At 40.8% G+C, this 21,740-nt stretch overlaps 1 long non-coding RNA gene across 1 annotated transcript; it reads right to left on the bottom strand.

Moving 5' to 3' along the window:
- Positions 1–2,695: 2,695 nt before the first annotated feature.
- On the bottom strand, positions 2,696–12,938 carry LOC118490304. The gene is made up of 2 exons (XR_004889105.1): positions 12,830–12,938; positions 2,696–3,370 (listed from the first exon to the last, which is right to left on the bottom strand). It is a non-coding gene; the product is annotated as an uncharacterized LOC118490304 (long non-coding RNA).
- Positions 12,939–21,740: the final 8,802 nt, after the last annotated feature.

The raw sequence follows: 21,740 nt of genomic DNA, 5'->3' as shown, positions 1-21,740 counted from the left end.
CTCTGAAGCCTATGATGTATGTGTTTTGGTTGGTTAAATGGTGATTTTGCATATGGGTATTTGTTTGTTTGGTGAATTGTTGGATTTGATGGGTTGGGATCACAAATTTTATGGTTGGATGGGGATGGTGGGTATGTGATTTGTTTTTTTTTTTTTTTTTTTTTGTGGGTTTTTATAAAGTTATGAAATTTGATAGATTGGTTCGGTTTTGGTTTGGTTTTGAGTGATCTGGAGTTGTTTACGAGGTATTGAGGTTTATGAAATTTTGAACTAGATTGATGAATTTGGTTAGGGTTTTGGTTTCATTTATGTTGTTAGTGATCTGCAAAACAGGGCAAATTTATGATGATTTATCATGTTTTGAAAATGATTTAATTGTTTGGTTAAAGTTTTGAGTGATCTACAAATGAGGCACTTTATGATCATTTATGAGACCGTTCTAAGTGATCTGCAAATGTCGCCACGGTGGTGACAGTGGTGGTGGTGGTGGCAGTGGGGCGGCACTAGTGGTGGAAGTGAGACGGTGGTGGTGGGTGTTTGGAGGTGGCGGTAGTGCGATGGTGGTGGCAGTGATGGGGATGATGGTGGGCAGTGGTGGGGATGGTGGCTCTGTGTGTATTTTATTATATATATTATATATTAAAAGTTTATGCATTAAAAACTTGTTCTTTGTCCTTATGTGCATATAAGTCTTGTACTTTGTGTGTAAATGACCAAATTACCCTCTTAGTTAACAAACTTGGTGGATGGAGTTAGAAATTTTGGACTCAAATGGTTAAGAAAAATGATTATAGGGACTCAGGGCGTTAAACATTTTGATTTTGAAATCAAGTGGTTAAAACCACTAAAACACAGGGACTCAGAAAGTAGTTTACCCTAAAACTAATATATATTAAAAGGTGTGAATTAGTATTCACACTTTTTAATTTTCTCTCAACTTTCATTATTGATATTTACACCTCTTTTAATTTTGAAAAATTTTGTAAAATGTCAATTAACTATCTTGAGTTTTTAAAGTTTATTCTTTGTACTTTTATTCTTTAACTTAAACACTATGTTCTTATGTGCTTATTTTTATGTATGTTTAGGTATAAATTCAAATTGGTTTATGTTTCAATATCATTTTTTTTGGAAACGACTAGGGTCAAATATAATACGTTTTCATGCATATTTTTATGTACGTTTTCAGTTGATCTACATTTTAACGTAAATTTTATTCGGAAACAAGTCAAGTCTAATATAATACGTTTTTATTCGACAGAATAAATTCGAGTTATTGTATGTTTTGAGGCCGCTACAACGCGCGGCGGATACACTTACTAGTTTAAAAATAAATGAGGAAATAAATGGGAGGGAGTAAGCTTGAATATCCTAGTTACAGAAATTAATTTTGGGCATTCACATTTTGTCTTCGACCGCTTTTCAGGGAATTTTTACCCTTCCCATCTAAAAAGTAAAAAGCACAAAACCTAATATTTGTATGCCACTTTCCCAAAGGAAGGGATATTCAAAACTTTTCGTTAAAAACGTACTTTGATAGGAAGGAAAAAAACTGCTAAAGTTGAGAGAAACAAAGGTGAAATTCCATTGACAATACATATCTTTACTATATTATATTATTATAATAATGCATAATATGTGGCAGGATTTTGAGAAAAACATTTAAAAGTGTGAAAACGGTGATAATGATTTTAATGTTGACATATGATACTTGTGCTAACTTACATATAGGGTAATGTTGTCTAAAAAACTCATACACATATCACTCACATGTCAAGATGCACATGTCACTCACGTGTTTATTCTATCATCTATTTAAATTCATGTAACTTTTTTATACATGATTATTTTTTTTTTTAAATTACACCAAAAAATCAAGTGTTTTATTATCTTTCCAACGAGTATACTATATTGCTATACTTTTTAAATAAAAAAAATTTACATGAACTGGGTGTTCGTGAAAGTGGAGGCTTTTATTGAGTTTTCGAAAAACGGCAAAAAAATGTCCGCATAAAAATGCAATAAAAACACTTAGTTCAGAAAAAACGCCTTGAAATACCCAGTTGAAAACGCCATAAAAATACCCAGTTTAGAAAAACGTCATAAAAACCTAGTTGAAAACGCCATAAAAACACCCATATCAGAAAAATACAATGAAAAACCCAATTGAAAACGCCATAAAAAATTCAGTTTATTTTTTTTTTCGAAAAGTGTATCAATAGACAATAGTATACTCGTTTGAAAGATAAAAAACGCTGGATATAATGGTGTAATTTAAAAAAAAAAAAATCACGTATAAAAAGTTATTGTCGTTTAAATATTATGGGGAAATGGCATGTGATTAGGTTATGCACCCTTGTTAAGATCTTCCCATTTTACCCCTCCTGGTAGTTCTAAGGTTCCTAACATTTCATCGCATCAATCTCAGCCATAAATCACAAAAATTTTGTGGCTGAGAATCGTTCTCACAGTTTTTATACTTTTGGTTGTTTTCTCCAGAACCTAATATTATATAGTATAATGTAATCAGGAGGACAAAAGATAATTGTATATATATATTAACTAGGTTATCACCCGGGAATGCTTCCTGGGTAATTTTATTTTGTTACTTATTAAACATGCATACTTTTTTAAAATATGACGTATTATTTCATTAAACTTTGTTAGTACATTCTTAATTCTTAATACAATAATATGACATATTAATACCTTTACTATAACCAACTTCCATCAAAAGTAAAAATAAAAAATAAAGGATCAAGGTAGCATGTAGAAAGATTATTCATGTTTACACTGCACTAATAAAATTAGGCTCAATTATTTGTCCATTATCATCTTGTAACAAATAGACCTTGGCATCACATAACACACCAATTTCACTTTTTGTCAAGATAGCTGCATGTTTCCCACATCTATCCCAAAGCCGGCAGCCTCTACACCCATCAACGTGACATCTTTATCATCAACTAACACATGAAAAAGAATTGCAATAACCAGCAAACAATCATCAAAAAGAATTGCAAAAATGTTAATTCAATAAAAATTATAAACATAGATAAAAAAAAATGCAAGCTAAACATACCAAAATCAACCGCTAGCGAGCCGAGCCGAGCTTAACTCAAACCAAGTTGGGTCGTCTCGAGCTCGAATTAAATTCGAGCTGGCTCGGCTCGATTTAGCTCGAGCTAACCAAGAACAATAAATTAACTGATGTGATTAACAGGCCATACAAATTACCCATGTTCACTCAAAAATCTATATTAAGGAATCCATGAGGTATCTAGTAATTTTCTTAAAAAAAAAATATCTATAACCCATAAAGAAGGGATCCACATGTTTCCACTTGCAGAAGTGGACTATACACTGACATCTGACATATAAAAAAAGCTAAATATGAGAATCGGTTAAATGTTTGAACCCAACACCAGGTGATTCCGACTTCGAAGCTGAATACACATGCTCTTTTCTTCACAATGTTTACAATGCATATATTGGAGCCTTACATTATGGTCAATATCTTGAAAATATGTGCACTCTCATAAAAGAAAACCAGGGTACTGATGCACTTTTATATACAATGCATTAGACCCATAACACTCTTAAATACAACACATTTGACCCAGTTGATCCGTCGATTTTGGCCGTTATACTTAGATCAATATAACTTCTTTTAAAGGACTTTGGCCCATTTGACTGTACTATGCGTCTTAGACTGTGGAGTACACACTCGAATTTAAACTATTTTATGGCGGTTTTACTTTTAAAACATAAACTTTTTCGAAAATATTAAATCGTTGTTTTCAAATTTTTTAAACTTTTAAACCTAGATTTCATTCAATTGTTTAACTGTAATTGAATACCTTCTTTATATAATTCAAATTTTTAAAATTTCATCTTTATATCAAGTTTCTCGAAACTATGAAACCGCCATAGATTGGAATAGCATATGAAAACCTTTTAGTAATTAACGGGAATATATTACAAGTGTTCTCGCAAGCCACAAAGCCCATAATGTTACTGATATTCGCTAATTTACACATATTTTAGTCCCCCATTTTATCCCCATTTTATGCGTTTTCGGCCGTAAAACCGTCATTCGGATACTTAATCAAGTATACTTTTGTTTACAGGCCTAAAACAGCATACCAGACAAGAAGATAGTGAAAACGAGGACTTTCCGGACAAAACGACAAAGCTGCGGACATTCTATTAGAAAACTGACCTAGGCAAGCGGAACGGTCGTGCGGTCTGAGGAACGACCGTGCATCTCCGACAAACCAAGACCAGCCGATGATGAACGACCAGTGCAACAAGGCGTTCAAGAAAATCCCGGCGACGCACGGTCGTGCCATTCCTTGCACCCCGTGCGGATCCGATGATCAGCTAATTCCCGGTGATGAACAACCAGTGCTGCAGTCCGTGCAACAAGATCCCGGAAACGCACGGTCGTGCCATATGAAGAACGGTCGTGCGAGACCGAAGACCAGTCAACTCTACTGATGTCATGAACAGTAACTCCAATAATGCAAAAAGTGAATGGTCGTGCGATCGGTGCACGACCGTGCGACATCGAAAAAAATATAAAAAGCGAACAGAAACATTCTGTTCGTAACTCTGGAATTTTGGAGAGCTTCACAGGCGATTTTCAGGCTCCGGAAGCATTAGCTTTAGCCCGGATTCAAGCCACATTGTCCCGATAAGCTCCATTTCTATCCGGATTCTCATTCTTATGCTTGTTTATGGTTTGAATTCTTAAGTCTTTCCATAATTTTTGTTATGTTTCAAGCATTAAGATTGATTATTATGTATTATTGTAGCCTTTGGGCAAAAACACAACAATTCCTTGCTTGATTATAGCAACTAGTATGTTAATCTTTGTTTGTAATGACATTTTGAAGTATTTTCTATGATTATTTGATGATTAGTTTGCAACCTTGTTATTGATATTGATTTCTTGATTATAAGTAATTGTGTTGGATGATTGGTACTTGATTAGTTAAGATAATTGAAAAATGAAGCTTAATTAATCATGTATTAGTAAACTTTTAATTTGGTTAACTAGTTTAACTTGGTTAAAATGCGGGCATCATGATACTAGAAATGGTTAGTGGTTTAATAAAATGTAATTATTGTTAATCAAGAAAGCTTGCCCTCACGGAAGGACCCTAACGGGTTAGATGGTGTTGTTATGAATTCTTGCCAGGATTTGTTAGCTTAGTTAGTAGTTTCGGCCAAAATTGCTATCTTGGTGAATTTATGAGCAAGATTTATAAAATGAACTCGGTTGTGATTTAATCTAGTTTATGCTTGTCTCGGTGGTTGCATTGTGTTCATCGGTGTCGCTTTACTTGATTAAGTGAGGTTAGAAAACTCCTAACGGATGACTAACTTATTTTTAGGAGATTTTTGTAAACATTTATCAATTGCACGTTAAAGAACAATTTTAGGTGGTTAAAGTGTGTTTATCGTTTTAGCTTTCCGAATGATTGTCATGTTAGGATTCCCGAATGGGATACTAATTGTCTTAAATTGGAAAATTGACCGAATGCTTCTGGTGCCAAAACCGACTTAGTTGACATGCTTTGGTTGTATGTTAAGCAAGGCTATTTATCTATTTTAGTTCTTGAAATCTATTATGTTTTATAAGTGTTTGTTTATGCTTACTTTAGTTTAATTAAAACCAAACAACTTATGTTTTTACCGGTAATTTATTGACAAAGGTCTAGTATTATATCTCCGCCCATTTCCGTGGATCGATACTTGGTTCTTACCGATACTTTACTACATATATGACGGGGTACACTTGCCTCTTTCGTGTGTGTTTTGATGTAAAAGTAATAATCACTTTTATATATTTAAAACCAAATCGTGTGTAATTTCATTGTAAAAATATGTGTAGTCGCGCACACATCAAGTTTTTGGCGCCGCTGCCGGGGAGATGGCGAGTTTTAGGAACGACCCGAGTCATTGTGTTATCGGCGTATATACTTGTTAATATTTGTGTATATTTTCGTGATTATTTATTTGTTGATTTATTTGTTAATATTTCTTGCTTTTAATTCAATTTATTCATTTTCATGATTATTTTGTACACTTGTAGATTTTTGTTCCATTTATTTGTTCGAATCCGGATTTATTTATTCATTTGTTCTTTGAATTTTCGGCTCCGAAAAATTGTTTTCATACTAGCCGATTCGATTATTTTCATTGCTTTAATTTTTACAAAATTTTGGGCCAATTTTCGAATTTTTATAAAATTCCCAGCCCACTTTTATATATATTATGTTTCTTTTTAGCAAAAAAAAAATTAAAAACAGAAAAAAAAACAGAATTATTATAATAATATAATATTCATGTGTGTTGGTTTTTCGTTTGCGGTTGATGTCCTCAACCCCCGCAACCGCCGCTGTAGAGCCTTCCGACGAACCCGATCGTGATCTGAAGAGACGTCTTCGCAAAAGATCCCATGCGGTGGCAGCTGTGGACAAGCCGATGGTACCCGCTGAGGCCGAGGGCTCAGCCGACGCAGGGAACATCATCATGGTGGACGACGAGCGGCCGCTAAACAAGTCGAACCAACCCGGAGGTGCGGACCGACGATAGTAGCACCTAGTTTTGAACTCCAAACCCCGCACACATCATAAGTGTAGGGTGGAGAGAGTCTACGCTACTGACTCGCGGATCAAAATTGTAGCAAGAGCGTCAAAAGCGCTTTAGGGGTAAAATCGTCCTTTTTTGTGTTTTTCTAGTTTTAGCGTAATTTAGGAGTGTTTGGTAGTTTCCGTTAGTTTGTACAGTTTTTATACGTACCAAGTGAAGGGTCTACGTGGGAATATTGTTAAAACAGTGTGCGTGTTGAAAAAATGGCGAAAAACGGCCAAAACAGTTGCTGGAAATAGCTTCTGCAGAAAAAGACTGATCTGCAGCTGTTGCACGGCCGTGCCATGAATCGCACGACCGTGCGTTTGCGGGCTGGCCGGAACGTTGAGTCGCACCCCCGGTGCATCTCCGAGAATAGCGTGTAGGATCAGAAAAATGTCGGTGTCGCACGACCGTGCGATCTGTCGCACGACCGTGCGGGAGGCTAAGGGCAGTTTGGTCATTTATCCAATATAAATACCTTCATCTGCAGCCCCACTTCCATTTCCGCGAACCCTAACTGCTGCAGCCGTTCCAGAACGATATTCACTCAAATCGCACGGTTTCTTCGCACGGTTTCACCCATCTCTTCGCACGGTATGTTCATTCTTGTAGATTTTCCGTTTCTTCGCTTTCTAGGTTAGATTCGTCCGATTCTTCAAGGATTCTCTAGGGTTCTCTTCATAAACAAATCGAAACCCTAGCCCTTGCTAGAATCATGTCTCGTGAACAACCGGTTGATTTTCTAACCCCTGTTTGCACAAAACTTTGTTGAAATTTGCAAAAATCAGGCTGTTAAAAGTTCAGGGGTTCGAAAAACTGCAGAATTAGGGTTGCACGGTCGTTCCTTGGTGGAACGGTCGTGCCTTACCGGCTGTTCACTGATTTTGATGTTGGCTCGGTATCGCACGGTGGTGCCGTTGGTCGCACGCCGTGCGGTTACGACATTTGCCGGCCACTACTGCTCGATCTCGGTGACGCACGGCCGTACGATAGGCCGCACGCCCGTGCCATTTGCCCAGATCAGTTTTGACAGAACCTTCATAATTGTGCGTTCTGCTGTTTTCGAATAAAATTTTTCTTGTTCCTTCTGTTCTAATGATATTCCTCATGCAGATGGATCATCCCTTCCTTCAGTTTAACCCCAATGATGAACAAGAAGCCCTTTGTATCCCAAGACGGGACGCCTTATGGAGAAGGCGAGGGCAATTTGGCGTCCCCTGGAGGTTGGATTGGGACGTTATGAGGGATCTCAATCAGTTTGAAAGACTTGAAAACATGATCAGTATCCCACTCGCGCGCCTAGTAGCTATTGACCGACCCATCTATCGCGAGCTAACGATAGAGTTCTTCTCCACCTACGCCTACGAGAAACCACTTGCTGCTAGAAGGCCAAAATTCCGCTACAAGGAGCGGGTAACTTTTAGGTTGGGCGGACGCTGGCGCAGTTGGTCGGTAGGTCGATTGGGTAGGAGGCTGGGTATCTACACAACTGAAGACATGGATTCCGAGTTCTTCACTGAGCAGTTTACCTTTCTATCTGATGAAGCACGGGCTGCATTCTGGGCTGCAAATGCTATTGGTGACCCTTACGACCCGAGAATGTCTAAGGCTTCACGGTTGAAAGACCCTTTGGTTCGAGTGATGCATCATGTGTTTAGCCACACCATTTGCGGCCGCATGGACAGTTTAGGGAATTGTCCAACACCGGATTTGATTTTTTTGTACGCGCTGGTTGATGGAGTACACATCAACCTAGCCGCAAGGATGGCTGAATACTTTGTGAAGTGCTCAGGTAGAACGCCCAACAGTCAGATTCATGGCGGTCAATATGTGACCGAAATTGCTTACAACCTAGGGTTGATGACTGATGAGGTGCTTGAGAGTCTCACTCATGTGACCGATGGTGTTTATGTTGATATTCGGTCGTTGAAGGCGATAGGGGTAATTGCTGAGACTGATCACGGGGATAGGTTGAGGGGGCTCAACAACGAGGTCTGGGACCCGTTACCCCCACTTCCAGCAGAGGATTAGGATGTGGAAATGGAGGAGCAGCATGCAGTTCAGCAGCATGAGCCGCACACACCAACACACCAGCCACAGACACCACCACATGAGTCGCAGCACCATGATTACCACCAGCATCAGGAGTAGCCAGAGTTTTACCAGCAGTTCCAACAGATGCGAGTTACGCAGGAGCAGCATAGGACTTATATCGACCAGATTAGGACTAGCCAGGACCAGATCAGGGCTAGTCAGGATCAGCTCAGGGCCACTCAGGATCAGCTTAGGCATAACCAGGAGACTTTATACCAGGGGGTGAGTGCCGGATTTTCATACTTATTCGGAGAGATGCATCATGCATATCCCGACTACTTTCAGCACCCTCCACAGTTCCCACTGTGGAACCCACCTGGTTATGGTGTTGCGGGCCCGTCCTTCACAAGAGATGATGATGGTGATGACGAGTAGGAGATGGTGGTGTTGTTCGTTGATGGTTTTTATTATTTCAGTACTTGTTATTTCGGGTGTTCTTTTTGCGTAGTATTTCAAACACCCTCGGATTGTATTTTATTTTCAAACACTTTACTTTATGTTATGTCTTTGTTTGGATTGGTAGTTTATTTATGTACATTATGGTTTTTATGTTTATTCTGTTACTGCTCTGTTTTGGTGTACATATGACATACTTGCAGATTTCGGCTATCAAGTCTCGGACCGGAACATATAACAGACACAGCTTTGGAAGTCTCGTTTCATCAGATATCATCTTGAGAGGAGTACCATTATCCTTTTTCTCTATATTTCGAGTTTCGCATTGGGGACAATGCGAAGTTCAAGTTTGGGGAGGGGGTTAACTTTGTTAACTTTGTTAACTTTGTTTGTCCTCTAAAAAAAAACCCCAGAAAATTCATTCAAAAATATCTGTTTTCTGTATATATTTTAGTAAATAAATCGGTTGGTTGTGTTTTAGAAAGCTTCGGACTTGATAAAAACTCGACAAGCAAAATATTTTTGAAAAAGGAAACCGGAAAGCGTGACAAACAAAGAAAGACTTGCGTGATAGTTTTCACACTTTTACCCATTCCTTCCGTTACGTAAGCATATTTGAGCCTTGATATTGTTGTATATTTGTTCATTTTGGATATAGGAGTGAGCCGGATGTCTTGTGTAATTTAGAACTTGTCACTAGTATGCTTGTTAAGACCATGAACTTGCGGAATTGTGTAAAAGTGATAGAGGCACTTAGATTACCCCTTTGTTGTTAGCCTTGTTCTTTGTGTTGTGTTTCCCGTAAACCCTATGTTACCCTTTAGGATTAACCATGTCGAGCCTTCCCGTTTACCTTTGTCTACCCAATATTATCGCCCACTTAGCCATATTTAGCCTTTTTATATTTTAAACCTTTTAGTGTTGAAACTCGGCTAAAATAATCGTTTAACTAGTGCTTGTTATAGTTTACTATCCATTGTATAAATCCGTTAGTTTCTATGTCAAAAAAAAAACAGAAAATAAAACACCCTAAAATAGGGTGAAGTTGACAAAAATCGAGCAAATTTTGAATGCTTAAATGATAAAATTTCGTTGATAAGCTCGATTGCGCAAAAGTCGCCTTTTTAAGGCGTTAGTATGTATAGTTGTATTGTTTGTCGCTAGTTAAACGCTAAAACCGAGTTTTAACCGTTTCGCCACTTTAAATATCCATTTCCATACCCTTCGCCCAAGCCTAACGTTACAACCCGTAAAGACCTCTTGATTTACACTTTTTCGCATGTTAGTTGGTGGAGACGAGATCTTATAACAAGCTTATGATATTACACATTTCATTGACGAGGCATTGAGTGTTTGCACGTACACATTTTCTGTATGGTTCATAAATAAAACCGAGGGTGTGTGAACATTGTGAGTTGTGTGAAGATTAACATGTTGAGTCAATTAAATCTGAAGTCACGGCTTTTTGTTTGTCGCTATATAATTGCATATGCTTGTTGGATTTGAGTCTTTTGATGTTGTCTTTCGAAAAACCGGCTAGCCGTTTATAGTTGTTTTCAATAAAATAGTGTGTAAATTATCGTTCTTGTTTAATTCTATCTTTTATTGCATTTTAGTTTAGCTTGCTTGAGGACAAGCAAGGTTCAAGTGTGGGGAGATTTGATATTCGCTAATTTACACATATTTTAGTCCCCCATTTTATCCCCATTTTATGCGTTTTCGGCCGTAAAACCGTCATTCGGATACTTAATCAAGTATACTTCTGTTTACAGGCCTAAAACAGCATACCAGACAAGATGATAGTGAAAACGAGGACTTTCCGGGCAAAACGACAAAGCTGCGGACATTCTGTTAGAAAACTGGCCTAGGCAAGCGGAACGGTCGTGCGGTCTGAGGAACGACCGTGCATCTCTGACAAACCAAGACCAGCTGATGATGAACGACCAGTGCAACAAGGCGTACAAGAAAATCCCGGCGACGCACGGTCGTGCCATTCCTTGCACCCCGTGCGGATCCGATGATCAGCTAATTCCCGGTGATGAACAACCAGTGCTGCAGTCCGTGCAACAAGATCCCGGAAACGCACGGTCGTGCCATATGAAGAACGGCCGTGCGAGACCGAAGACCAGTCAACTCTGCTGATGTCGGAGCGCATCATCAGAGCAGGGCGAAAACGAACATAGGATCATGGCGAACAGTAACTCCAATAATGCAAAAAATGAACGGTCATGCGATCGGTGCACGACCGTGCGACATCGAAAAAATATTAAAAGCGAACAGAAACATTCTGTTCGTAACTCTGGAATTTTGGAGAGCTTCACAGGCGATTTTCAGGCTCCGGAAGCATTAGCTTTAGCCCGGATTCAAGCCACATTGTCCCGATAAGCTCCATTTCTATCCGGATTCTCATTCTTATGCTTGTTTATGGTTTGAATTCTTAAGTCTTTCCATAATTTTTGTTATGTTTCAAGCATTAAGATTGATTATTATGTATTATTGTAGCCTTTGGGCAAAAACACAACAATTCCTTGCTTGATTATAGCCACTAGTATGTTAATCTTTGTTTGTAATGACATTTTGAAGTATTTTCTATGATTATCTTTGATGATTAGTTTGCAACCTTGTTATTGATATTGATTTCTTGATTATAAGTAATTGTGTTGGATGATTGGTACTTGGTTAGTTAAGATAGTTGAAAAATGAAGCTTAATTAATCATGTATTAGTAAACTTTTAAGTTGGTAAACTAGTTTAACTTGGTTAAAATGTGGGCATCATGATACTAGAAATGGTTAATGGTTTAATAAAATGTAATTATTGTTAATCAAGAAAGCTTGCCCTCACGGAAGGACCCTAATGGGTTAGATGGTGTTGTTATGAATTCTTGCCATGATTTGTTATCTTAATTAGTAGTTTGGGCCAAAATTGCTATCTTGGTGAATTTATGTGCAAGATTTGTAAAATGAACTCGGTTGTGATTTAATCTAGTTTATGCTTGTCTCGGTGGTTGCATTGTGTTTATCGGTGTCGCTTTCCTTGACTAAGTGAGGTTAGAAAACTCCTAACGGATGACTAACTTATTTTTAGGAGATTTTTGTAGACATTTATCAATTGCACGTTAAAGAACAATTTTAGGTGGTTAAAGTGTGTTTATCGTTTTAGCTTTCCGAATGATTGTCATGTTAGGATTCCAGAAAGGGATACTAATTGTCTTAAACTGGAAAATTGACCGAATGCTTCTGGTGCCAAAACCGACTTAGTTGACATGCTTTGGTTGTATATTAAGAAAGGCTATTTATCTATTTTAGTTCTTGAAATCTATTATGTTTTATAAGTGTTTGTTTATGCTTACTTTAGTTTAATTAAAACCAAACAGCTTATGTTTTTACCGGTAATTTAGTGACAAAGGTCTAGTATTATTTCTCCGCCCATTTCCGTGGATCGATACTTGGTTCTTACCGATATTTTACTACATATATGACAGGGTACACTTGCCTCTTTCGTGTGTGTTTTGATGTAAAAGTAATAATCACTTTTCTAAATTTAAAACTAAATCGTGTGTAATTTCATTGTAAAAATATGTGTAGTCGCAAGCCACAAAGCCCATAATGTTACCATAACCACCAGTAACATAATCTTTTTCCCATTTTAGTAACGACCAAAAAAGTAAGGGAAATCTCAACTAAATGTGTTCATACCTTACACGTACTTATACCCATTGCTATGAGTTGAAATAACCGCAGCAGACATATGGCCATACAGTTGAACCCAACACCAGCTGATTCCAACATCGAAGCTGAAACAATGTAGGATCGATCTGTGACCCAAACGAGTCGTTCAGAAGAGTTCTTAGACTATACGAAAGGCGGAAATAGACGTATAGACTCGAAACAGCTTGAATATCACTTTAACCTTCTTGTATATTGAATTAACAGCGATTACAGTCACAAGAAATACCGACAGCACTTCGGTACAAGTTCCTGAGTCCCCACCAAATGACATGATCACTAGCCTATTTATAGAGTTTCTGATTCCCCACGAAAGTGCAATGTTCATTTCGTGGGAAATCAACATTTCGTGGGAAATCAACATTTCGTGGGAAATCAACTTTAAAACTCTATTTTCCCGTACAACGTGCCCTGATCTAACATATCTAGTACTAGACTCGATACAAGACGAAGTCGACAGATGTATGCACTAACAGACTTCCCCTCAGATGTTGACGAGTCTTCAGTGTCGAGTCTTCAACGTCTTCAGTCTTTATCAGCCTTCGGGCTTTTCCTGTTCTTGACTCGCTCTATCTTCTCCTGAATATCAGCACCAACAGATAACTTCCCAAACTCTCTCTAACAGACTCCTCCTCAAAACATGCTTAGATTATAGACTGACTTTTACAGAATCAGGATCGCAACCTAGCTCGCTACTCTCAATCAGAATCCAGGCTTTCCTGCAAATCCTCTACCTAAAACATAAGTTTCATAAAAATAAGATACAACAAATTATGACATTACTAATGACCACTAGTAAACATATCATTCATTTTCAGAACACTTTTCTTTCTATAGACTCCTTTTTTTACTTAAAAACTTTTCAATCACATTCTCCCAAACCTGTTCATCATGTTCAGCACTCGGAATTTTGAAAATCAGCTCTTCAATATCAGTTGTCGAAATTCCTTTTGGATTTTTCAAAAATTTTGCTAAAACACACTGAAAATCTTTTTGGAATTTTGTGAAATAACCGAAATGAAATGCAGTAAAGAAATATTTACATACAATATTATTGTGAGTTTGTGTAAGAGGATCATATCAGTTTTTGAGACAAATCATCAACACCGTTAAGCTTCATTTCATTTTAAGTTCTAAATAATTCACCTAGATTGTCAGTATATTGGTCCACTTAAATTTTCACACAAAGTTCAATTGATCCGAGATACGAGATTAATGTTTTAGATACTTAAACTTATTCGCGTGTCCCACCACTTGAATATACTCCTGTATCCAGATCCCAATATTCAGTCTTACAGGTGAGTATACCTAGATGATATCTGTAAAGGGTTAAATTGCGGAACCGTAAGAGCTCAGGTCAGAACTTCCATTCAGCAGAGAGATGACGGTTCGACTTTCGGTGTGTCCCCTTTAGAGGATCTTTTGTTACAACAACATAGATTAGCAATTTTATTGTCTCATCATTTATGTTGAGGGCGGCGCTATTTTTCAAGCAAGCGTAAAGTATTCTCCGAGGACTAGGCCATTGCTTCCGCATTATCAGAAGTCCCGAGATAATACCCTAGATATCACTAAGCATAAAAGACCTAGTATCTCAGAAAGAGGGGTCCTTCAAACAAGATTTTGGGGGTTACCCATATATCCGAGAGATGTTACCCACGAATTAAGCAAGTTTGAAATTTAGGTTTATATCTCGTAACAGTCTATTAAATGTGCAAAAACCTACTGACACATCATCAGTGAGACCGTTTATCACTATTTAACTTTCCAACTCTTTAGCATGCCGTGATCGTCCACTGATGTACTATCATTTCCACTTTCATACAACAAAACTCATTTTTGATTTTATCATGTTTTTGGCTTTTTCAAATTTTCTAATGTTTTTGGATTTTCTGTGAAATTTTTACTCCCCCTAAAATGCAAACACATTTAAAGGAAAATTTGAAAACAAACTGTACAAACAAATTGACAACTAATATCAAATAACTTCAAATCGCCATCCACTCGGCATAAACAATCAGAACTCCCCCTCACAACAAACTATTTTCCCATTGTGATTTCAAAACACTTAAGTTTGTTTTAATCAAATGGTTTTTACGGAAAATTAGTTTTGTTGATTTTCAAACCACTTGTAGGTTAGGGGATAAACTTATCATTTGTTCTCCAAAATACTACTTGTAAGTATGGTCCAAACAAGTTCAACTTAATGACCTTGATTAACCACTTGTCAATGAAAACCTCTTTCAACCACTTACAGATTCACTCACCAACCATAATCACTTGTAAATCAAAATATAACAATTTAAAGATATCACCTGTAGATTTACTATACAAACATTTCAAGAATGATGCCGATTCTTGCTCCACTCTTACCAACCTGGGAGCTCCGGCAAGTCAGGTTTTTACTCAAACATTATGTCCACCGGGCGGGGTTAACTCACTGGTCTCGTCAAGAAGGGTTAATCCCTTCCTCTCGAGGATCGCTGGCTGGATCACCGGTGGGTTGATCTCCTGCACAAGGAAACAAACCGTGACTCGTAACAAGGAGGATGGGGTGTGGGGTGCTCCTTGTTACCACTCTCCGGCGTGAGAATCAGTAGTCTGCTTGGGAAGCAAAGTATGATAGTAGTAGTAGTGAGAGAGTTGTGAAGAGATCCCTCAAACCTGGTTTGGGGTTGGTATTTATAGCCGAGGAGTGAAGGAGGAGGTGGATGGATAGACTGACGGCATGCTGCACCTTTGCAGGTGTGTCAGACATGTCGGCCGGGGAGACGACGCCACGTCAGTCTGTCGCTTACGTAGACCTGTCAGGCGGCTGCCATTGGTGCTACTTGCTCTGTGGTGTCAGTCCCACTTGATGAGTAGACAGGATGCGGTGCAGGCCGCATCGCTGTTTGCGGTAACTGTAGATGTTCCTGCGTCTTACTCTTTGATCAAGAAATACGCGAGATGCGGTGCCAGGCCGCATCGTCGTCTGTGGTGACTGTTGTTGTTTTCCAACTTCCCTGTATTGATAGAAGTGTTCACTAGACGCGGTGCTAGGCCGCATCGCTGTGAATACTTCCGTTTTCATACACTAGATGTGATGCTATGCCGCATCACTCTACCGTTCTCATATTCCAGGTAAGCCCTCCTCCATCATTGGGCAGACCGGATTCAACCACTGTGTTTACACAGGTAGGTTATTAGCTAGTGGGGGTTTTGATAAGGGTAATGGTCACTCGTGGTCGTGCTGACGCGAGATCTGGGACCATACCCCTTGAAGTCCCCCCAGTCTAGTGTTGCTGCCATATGCAAGTTGCATGTGGGAGGAGTACTGGACTATGGTGTCTAGAAGGTAGTTTGGAGTCTGGAGAAAATTCTAGACCATGTAGATGGTCTTTGCTCTTCGTAAATCAAGCTGGAGATCTAGAAGAGTCATGTGAAGCCTCTTCTGTACCGGTGAAAATGTTTCGTCTGATGCGAAATTCTCAGCCTTAAGTTTTGATCCGGTAGCGTGGTCTACCGTTTCTGACGTCATCAGGGTTGGGTGCCACCTGTTGGTGTGTCGAACCAACCTCTGAGATCGTGCTGGGAGTGTCCACAAACTTCGACCCAACCTCTGAGATGGTGGTTGAAGATGTCCTGCATAAACTTCGAACCAACCTCTGCGGTGGTGAATGAAGAAGAGAGTGGTCTTCAGCAGTAATTGGACATGAAATGATGATCCCTTTTGTGGGGTGTTCATGTTCTTCTAATTAGCTCTCTAGTAACCGTACGTCCTTTGCGGTTACCTCGTTGCTTGACATTGTTGGCCACGGTTGTGTGAACAATGTTGGGTACTTGCGTCATTGTTGGCCATGTTTGGTCGAACAATGTGAATCTGGATAATGGTCAAATAAACATGGTCATAGGCATGGTAATGCTCACCATTGTTTATTCTATCCGTCTTACAAGTAGGGTAACAAAGTCATAAGCAGACTTGTTACCGTTGTTCGGCTGCTTGTTGTTCGACGAGATCTCGTATGATCATTGGGGATCTCGTCCGCATCTCTTCCTTAGCCACTTTCCTTCACGCTCCAATACCGAGGAGTTTTCCTTGAAGTAGCTTCGTTCATCTATGTGATGACTTAGTTGTGGCTCTTCCGTAGCAACCATTTGCGGAGCTATGGTTGTGTCCGCAGCGACTCATGAGTGTCTGCGGTTTTGTCACCCCATACTCGCTTGAAACGGGTGTGTTGCTCGGATGTGGCTCTTGAAGGATCAGGAGTCAGGGTTGCTGATGTGCGTGCGCGTACATTCCCTTCCTTCTTCTTGTTGACGAAGTTGTTTATGCACCCTCTGTGGTTGTGAACCGGACAGGAGGGATTTGAAGCTTGAAGAGAATGAAGGCAATGCGGTTTACCTGTTTCTGAGATGCGGTTCAGTCCAAAGAACAACGCTTGTTCTGAGTATCTGACACACCTGTACGGGCTCGTGTGTGTCATCTCCGCATATTCCACGTGTGCTCGTGGGTATGTGCGGACATGTTTATACCCCCTTAACCATGGAAATATATAATTTTTTGGCTATTTTATGGGTATGTAAAAAAACGACATGCGGTATGGGTTATGGTGCGGTATACCAGAGAAACCGCATGCCGCTTGTGTTTGGATAATGTTGTCGCTTTTTGTGGTATACGTGGCTGAGCGCACGTGTGAGTTGGTGGAAGTTGGTGAGATTTTCTGGCATGTGCTGAAATGAAAGGACATTTGCACTGCCCGAGGTCATTAAATGCACTGTAGCAGGAGTGTAAACGTCTCTTTTGTCAGGCGCGTGGGCGGCCACGGTGCGTGATAACCGTCAGCAGAAACGTCGCTTGACACATGGTGCCGCATAATTCGCTCTTTTTGGACGTGATGATTCAGTTTCCATGTTGTATTTATTGCGGTGAGTATATAAGGGGAAACCGTTCGTGGTTTCCCCTCACTTGTTCGAAATTTCAAAATTTTTCCGGTGAGAGAAACAATTCCTTTGTCTTCTCCAAAAAGATTTTCTGAACTTCCGGTGAGGTTATTTTGAGTTTTTCCACTCACGTTCTTCCCTTCGTCTATATTTCTGATGGCTGAACCATCAAATGTACAATATGGAGGGTGAAAACCCCGAGCAGCCACTGGCAGGGGCTGAAGAAGATGAAGATGATGATGGTGGTGCCGTCGGCGGTGGTGGTCTACCGGTATTGAAGTGGACAAAAGGTGGTTTTAAAACCCTGATGACCACTATTCAGATGGCCGACGATTGGAAAGCCACTTACCCACAAGAGGGTGATACTGGTGCCGATGCTCTGGCCGGCTATATCACCCTGTGGGCTGATTTTTTCACCGAGGGCAACCTTCGATTGCCAGTGACAGTGTTCGTTGCTGAGGTGTTAGAGTACTATCATCTCCATATTTCCCACCTAAGTCCATTTGGGATGTTCCGGATTAGGAACTTTGAGTACACCTTTCGTGCCCATGGGTTGGACGTTACTGTTGAGAATTTCCGGTGGTTTTACCAGTTAACGGTGAACACCGGATTTTTTTCTTTTAATCAACGACATGGGAGTTTGAAGTTGATGACACCTCCCAAGGGTGTCTCAAAGTGGAAGACGAAGTTTTTTTACGTCAAAGCCTGTGCGGTCTATGCCCATATGACTTTCCGGGACGTAAATGTGGGTGTTACGGATGAGGATATTCCTGTTGCCACCGCGAAGACTGTGGATTGGTTCTCTAGGCTGCGGCCTATTGAACTCAAAAAGTTAGACAACAACCAGTTGTGGGTGTTGCGGATGATGCTCAGTAGGCCGGATAGGAAGGCAAGGCCCGTTCTGCGGGAAAAGAGTGGTGGTAAGCCTGTTTCTCTTGATTATTTTCCTAGCTTCTTTATCCCTTTAGTAATGTGTATGTGTTTTATCAGTGAATGCGGTTGGTGTATGGAGGATGTCTGAGCCCGATTTTGAGGGCAAAGTTGAGCTAACTCCGTGTGAGGTACGGGATAGTTTCAACCTGGAGATTTTTGGCAATTTCCGCGTTCCCACACGTGATGTGATGAAGGCACCCGTGCCAGAAGGCGCAAGTATTTTCTAAGTTGCTCTTATTTTCAAAATTCACCCTTGTAACTTGTTTGCTTGATTGTTTCAATGCAGGTATTCTTGGGGATCTGGGGAAGTTTCAAAAGCGTATCCCCAAGAAACACGTGGAGAAGAAACAAGTGAAGAAAACCGTGCGGGGTCGCGGTAAGGAGAAGGCTGAGGGTTCTGCTGCCCCTCCCTTGGTGTCACAGGCCGTAGGTACCTATCGTTCTTGTTACTGCAGATATACCGATTACGTGGTAGTATCTGATACCCTTGAGGGTTTGGGTGTTCCAGGTGATGGTGCGGCTGTAGGTGGGGCTGCTGCGGGTTCCACCCTTGATGATGGTAAGAGGAAGCCGAAGCAGGCAGCTGCTGCTGGTGGTGAATTGAAACGTCGGAAGCTGCAGTCTAAAAGGACTGGTCCGACTCAAAAGAAGCCTTCGGTCCCTGCTGGTGAGTGTATAACTTTGCAAGTGTTTTGTATGCACAACTTGTTTATTGATAGTTAATGCGTTCTTTGTATTGCAGAACCACAAGATGCAGGATTTTCTTTCTTTGATGCTCCCTTGTCTCCCTCGCATACCACAGCTGCGGATGCGGGGGTACCAAAGGAACCTGCGACACCCTCTGTTAAGGTGGTTTCTGATCCAACCGTGCAGGTACAGAAAACGGTGGAAAAAACTGATGTTGGAGAAAACGGTGGTTTCTGCGTCCCAGATTTTTGATACGGTGGATTCCTCCAACAACCTGATCAGTCCAAATGATGCTGATGGATTGGACTTGAGGTTTTCTGATGTTGGACAAAAATCTGGAGCTGGATCACAGAAGTCTCCAACTGCTGAGAAGGTTTCTGGTTCCGCATCTAGGGGTGCGGGTGATGAAGGACCTCCAATTCAGCCTGTAGAGTCTGAGCTGTATTACTATTACCGCACATACACCCCGGATCGGAGTACCAGCTATCATCGTCCCCCCTGGAGCGTTATGCAGGGGGATGATATTTCTAATGATCCTTCTGCGTGCAAGGAAATTCTGGGTGGTCTGGGCACCCCTTTTGAAACTGAGCGTGCTCGTTCCGCACCCCGTGAACTGCGCATTAACTAACTTTCCACCATGTTAGTGGGAAGTTCCATAGTGGCGAATGCCATTCTGGAAGATTACAAGGTGCTAGGCCGTAGGGAGGAGGAAGCTGCTCGCTTGCGGGCCGAAGCGGAAGAGTTGGTGAAGGCTGCGCGTGCGGGTGCGGAGCAGCTTGATAGGGATGGGGCTGCTTTTGAGAAGTAGAAACAGACCGCAGAGTGGGCTGCAACTGCTGAGCTGAAACAGGTTCGTACTCTTGCTAAGTTACTTTCTGATGAACGCAAGAGTTGGAACGAAAAACTTTCCAATGAGCGCAAGAGTTGGTTCGTACTCGTGCTCGTCAGGAGCTGACGAATGCCAAGGCAGCGAATGCTGTTTTGGGCAAGGAGAAGCCTGCGACTGAGGTGATTGCGGTTAAAGCCCAACAGGTGGAGGCCCGGGCTGTGAAGGCACTTGAAGAGGCCAAAGAAGCGGGGGCTCATGCTGCAAAGGCCCTTGAGGCGGCCAAAGAGAGGGAGAGCCGTGCTTGTAAGGCTCTTGAAGAGGCGAATGCTGAGCGCACCCGTTTGAATCAGGTTGCTGGCAGCCTTCAGGTATGATTTGTTTTTCCTGTTCTATCTTTCCTTCTGCCTTTCGAGAATGTTTACCAACTTTGTGCAAACTGCTTCTTGCTTTTGAAAGGTTGAGGTTCAGACTCGCGAGGCTAAGCTCGCAGACATTACTGCCCGCGTGACTTTAGCGGAAGAGTGGGCAAATGCGGCTGTCGAGGCCTTGACCTCTTCGTTTAACCAGCTTGAGGCTGACCGTGAGTGGATGCGGAGTCACGGTATTGCACATGTAAGTATCCCATGCCTTTGTATTTACTCGGATTAGCATGTGAATCTTATTATTCTTTTATTGCAGATTGTTCAGGCTATCATGGATGCACCTGAAACCGCAACTGGTTTGGACTTGGTCAAGCAACGTGCACGCAATGCTGGTTTCAAAGCTGGTTATAGCCGCTGTATCGGTCATATAAACGTCATGTCTAAAGGCGGTTATACTGAAGAGCGGTCCAGGTTTCGTGATGTGGACACCGAAGCGCTTCTTGATGCGGCCGTTGCATCTTTTTATGACACGTCTCTCTCTTGTGTGGAGAAGCTTGACGAATGCTTAGAGGCCGCGGATTATGTAGACCGGTTGCGGATGTTATATGCCGACGCGGAGGAGGAAAATCCTGCTGGTGCCGGCCAAGATGGCGCGGGTACCAGTGGTACAAAATAGGACTTAGGTTGGCCTGTGTGCCCTCATTTTTTGTTTTCCTCTTATATGTTGGAACTTTATGTAAATCCCTTGTGCCCCGTGTGGGTGCCTGAATTTGTTGAATATAAAGTTTGTTGCTCAATTTGTACAAGTGTTTTTACTTCTGGCATGTTTGAATGTGTGTATGCGGGACTCTACCCATTGTGAATGGGGTTGAGTATACTCCATATCGTTGTCGTATGAGTATGTGTCAATTCCATTGTTTGCCTTATTAGGGTTCAGGGATTGTGTAAGTTTTGTAAAAACTTGTTTATCCGGAACTCTACCCATTGTGAATGGGGTTGAGTATACTCGATACCTTTGTCGTATGGGTATGAGTCAATTCCATTGTTTGCCTTATTAGGGTTCAGGAATTGTGTAAGTTTTGTAAAAACTTGTCTATCCGGAACTCTACCCATTGTGAATGGGGTTGAGTATACTCGATACCTTTGT

Source organism: Helianthus annuus, chromosome 3 (genome assembly GCF_002127325.2).
Source record: "Helianthus annuus cultivar XRQ/B chromosome 3, HanXRQr2.0-SUNRISE, whole genome shotgun sequence".
Lineage (NCBI taxonomy): Eukaryota > Viridiplantae > Streptophyta > Magnoliopsida > Asterales > Asteraceae > Helianthus > Helianthus annuus.
This window is presented reverse-complemented; position numbering and strand designations above follow the sequence as displayed.